General features: G+C 29.4%; 1 pseudogene; it reads left to right on the top strand.

Annotated features, from left to right (window-relative positions):
* The first annotated feature begins 1,909 nt into the window (after window positions 1–1,909).
* On the top strand, window positions 1,910–4,181 carry LOC130802451 (ethylene-responsive transcription factor ABI4-like; annotated as a pseudogene).
* The last annotated feature ends 352 nt before the right edge of the window (window positions 4,182–4,533 follow it).

Raw genomic sequence — 4,533 nt, 5'->3', positions numbered from 1 at the left:
GATCCATGAGATCACTATACAATCATTCTGGATCCATTGTGGATTTGTGGTGGATGGAGAGATGGCGGTGATATGGTTTTGCCTCCCCCGATCACCGATTTTTGTTTTCATTTGTGTACACTACGTGGTGTTATTTTGGTAGTTTAATTTTTCAATTTGGATTGGTTGTTCAAGTTTTTGGGTCATATTTTGAAAAAGTTGGAACATTTGTTCCATTTGTGCCATGGAAATCATGGTCCTGGTTTGGTTTGTTTTTGATTTGGTTTGGCTTGATTGATTTTGTTTTGATTTGCTTTTTGTTTGGATCGATGATAAAATACCGATAGAGTTTTTCCGTCTAGGAAAACCTTACGGCGCTGATACCATGTAGAAAATCATAATGCGGAAATAAAGATTGATTTGGGTTTTGAATACTTGGTTTGTATTAAATTATCAATGAGACGAACACCTTTATTTATACAAAAGGTAAGGACTACAATAAGGAAACAAAATATTACGAAATATTAAACTTAAGGAAACTAAATCACAATAGTATATAATATAAAATATAATATTCTACTTTCCTACACTGTTAAAGATATAAAGATACACATTTAATTAATTATAAATTAATCGTCAATTATCATTTTATGTAGGTAATTTACTCGTGAAATAGATATAGCTAAGTTTGAATTATCCATTAACAAATGCTTTATCTACAAAATCTAAATTAATCACGGTGATTTGTATATCACAATAAAAAGACAAAAGAAAAACTATTAAAATAATCACAACAAAAAAGGAAAACAAAATCATAAAAGTCATAGACTATAAATATTTGCCGCATACAAGTAATTTGCCAAATTGGTAAATCACCGTTATTTACTTAGTAAGCCTCTGGTTTATCTACTCACATTACGACTTGTAAAAATGTCTTTGAATTAAACTCTTTCTTATCCAAATCCATATTCTCTATTCCTAGTTGACATGTTATATTCTCCATTCCAATTCCTACTTGATGCATTTGTTCCACTTAATTTGTATTAATTATTATTTTGGTCTGTCTCACTTATTTTATATCATTTTTATTTTTAACTATAGCAAACCGCTTTTTTTTATTCTCATCCATGCATTTTAACTCTCTTTTAATTTTATCCACATAATTTATTCTTTTTCTTCATTTATTACTAATATTCAATTTTTTTCTTAAGAGTCTCCATTTCTCTTTAATACAATTTTGTCCTAATATCGAGACATAAGAGTAAGTACGAAAATAGATATTTAATTGATTAACATCCCCAAAATATCTATATATATCAGTTCTATAATTATAGAATTATATATCTTATTTTTTACTAAAAAATTATTTGTATAAAACCAAATACCCTTTACTTTTGTCTATGGATGCTATTAGTAGGAATAACAAAATTCAATAACATACAACAACTATACAAGCCTCAAAATAACTAACCAACCTAATGGCGGACCTAGAGTTGTTAAATTGAGGGTGTAATATTAAATTATAAAAATAATTAATTAGATTGAAAAAAAATAAAAGAGTTAGAGATATGGCAAAGAAAATGAATGTTAAGTTTGTGTAAGGTCATATTATGTTTTTGTCCATTTCAATTATTTTTGTCCATTAAAAGCTATGTTTTACATTTTGCATAATTTGTACTTATGTCCATGGTAATTAATTAAATTATGTCATTGGGTTAAGTTTTATATTATTAAGCATTATCGTATTTTATGATTTATTGAAGGTGCGAAATATTTGCCTAAATAGATTTATTATCTTATAAAAAAGATTTAATTTAAAAAGCAAAAAATCATTAAAAAAACTATAGTGCCGATCCTGATAATTTATAAGTCCTTGTATAAGTAAAGTTTCTTCAACTATGTATCATATATATATTTTTTCATCAAACCAATGTCAAATGAATATACAAATCTAAAATTATATAATGGTAAGGTACAAAAATATAATTAAAAACTAATTTTTTATAATAAGGATTAATTTAATTTAAATCCTTTTAACTATGACTTGGACTCTAAACGATTGTACCTCAAAATTTAAAAAACTAATTTGACAGGCTAGACTAGACTATAGTAGAACCATCTGCTTCAGTCCGATTTAGTGTGTTAAAAGGTGCAATATAGAGTCCAAAAGACAGGTACTGCAGAATCCCTTTGTAATAGTCTGTGCTCTTCAATCACTGAGGTAGAATTAATGCCCTCGTAGTCGTAGCCCACCATTTTGATCGTCATTTGTGGGGTCTTAATAATTACTCCTATTATTTCCATATTATCGGATAAGCTAAAAACAAAAATTCACTTTATATCATTAACATTATAATTAAAAAAAATATAATGACTCAAATGAAATAAATTTTATTTTCAAAAAGAAAGAAACAAAAATATAAAAGTATGAGAAAGTTGATAAATAATCAAACAGAGTAATGTTTTTAGCATTATATTATTCACGGTTTTTCAAAATAACTAAACTTATTATTAAAAAATCCTTAATAAAAGAAGAAAATTAAGGAATTTTAACAATTTTGATAGTAATTTGTTTTTTCTCATAAAGTCTCTAATTTTATCTAACAACCAATTAAAATACTCCATTCATCGATCTTTGATATTTTCATTCCAAATAAGAATGTTCTTATTCTTGTTCTTATATAATAGGAGTACTCCTTATTATTAACACATTTTACTGTGCCCAATAGAATGTTCTTATACTTATCCTTGTTATTAACATACTTCTATTTTACTACATCTATGCTATTAGTTTTTGCTTACCTTCTCTTTGCAATTATATTTATATCTTTTTCTCTTATTCTTTAGAATTTAGAATTCTAATTAATCAAATACTATTTTAAAAGTCTTTAATTTTAATTCGCAAACTACTATTTTTATCTTTATTTTCATCTTTCACGACAATACAGTAAATTTTTTCACCAAATGCTGGAAGCTAAGTCCTCTTATATTTCTTCCTTTATAGTCATTAGTCAATACTTTATTTTAGTTAAAGAGTAAATATCTATTTTCATTTTCAGATTTCATTATAAATACACAGTGATATAATTATAATTTACTCATTTGTCAAAATATCAGAAACAAAGCATCTCACCGCCTCTTCCACCATTTACACGCTTCTCATTTTCCTCCTACCTTTCACCATTCACACTTCACCATTTTTAGACACCCTTCTTTTCTTTCCTTTCTTTTTTAATATTTAAATAAATTTTAATTTTCCAAGATTATTATCTTGCAACAACAAAAACAAATTAAACCTTCCCAAGAACAAATTTCTCTTCATCATTCTCCTACTACCAAAAATACCTCCTCTTTTTGCTACTGATACTAATACTAATAGGACTAATAATAATACTAATAACCAGCTAGTAAGGGTAAAGGTGGGCCAGATAATAATAAGTTATGTTACCGGGGAGTCCGGCAACGGAGCTGGGGTAAATGGGTCGCGGAGATCCGTGAACCCAAAAAACGTACCCGAAAATGGTTGGGTACATTTGCAACGCTGCTCGAGCATACGATCGAGCAGCGAGAATCTTATATGGTTCTAGGGCTCAACTTAACTTACAACCTTCTCCTCCGGGTCTCACCACCGATTGTTCTTCTTCTTCACGTGGGTCATCTTCTTATTCCGGCCCAGCCCATTCTTTCCGGCCCATTCTTCCTAAGCCCACTAACGTGTTTGCTTTCAGCTTTTATGGTGGTGGGTCTGGGTCTAGCAATTTAATGGACCCGTTTTATTGGAATATTGTACATGGGCCCGTTCAATGGCCCACAATATCATGTATACCCTTTGTAAAACCAGTTGTTGAGAATACTAATACTATAATTAGTAATGATTATGATCATGATCATCATGATAATAAGCATAAACTGGTGCAGTCACAGGAAGATAAGGTGGAACATCAAGTAGAGAATGAAACCCTCTTTCATCAACAACAGCAACAAAGTTGTTATGAAGAAGCTAAAAGTACTTTCTCTGATGATATTAGTTCGCTTGTAATTGGGCCAATGGATTCGGATCCGAGTTTGGCTAACTTACCCCGGTCACCGTTAACTTGGCCCGTGTCATTAGGTTGTGAGTTGGATGAGTATAATTATCATAATACTAGTCTTTGGGAATATGGGATTGATCCTTTTTCATTCTTCATCACCATCAAATATAATTTAAATATTAATGGTGCAATTATGTCGTTTTATGACATTGATCCTTCTCTTTGCAGAAATTTTTTTTATTAAAAAAAAATGAGTGCATGTCGGTTATATCTTTTTTCCCTTTGAATCCTGACGTGTTTCGGATAATTGAGTTGATGACTTTGACCGTGACACCAAATGATTGGGATTTTGCATGCAATTTCCATTTACAAGATTGTCAATTTGTCATCATCATTCACTATATTTTGCAGTGATTATGATTAGTGAAGGGTTGAATTTTAATCTTCAAGGTAATTCAGGCTTAATTTATTTTCCTTGGGAAGTTAGTGCGATTTTTCAAGAATTTTTTTTTAAGAAATTAAT

The sequence above is a fragment of the Amaranthus tricolor genome, chromosome 16 (genome assembly GCF_026212465.1).
Source record: "Amaranthus tricolor cultivar Red isolate AtriRed21 chromosome 16, ASM2621246v1, whole genome shotgun sequence".
NCBI lineage: Eukaryota > Viridiplantae > Streptophyta > Magnoliopsida > Caryophyllales > Amaranthaceae > Amaranthus > Amaranthus tricolor.
Note: the sequence above shows the minus strand (reverse complement) of the source record. Positions and strands in the feature narration are given on the sequence as shown.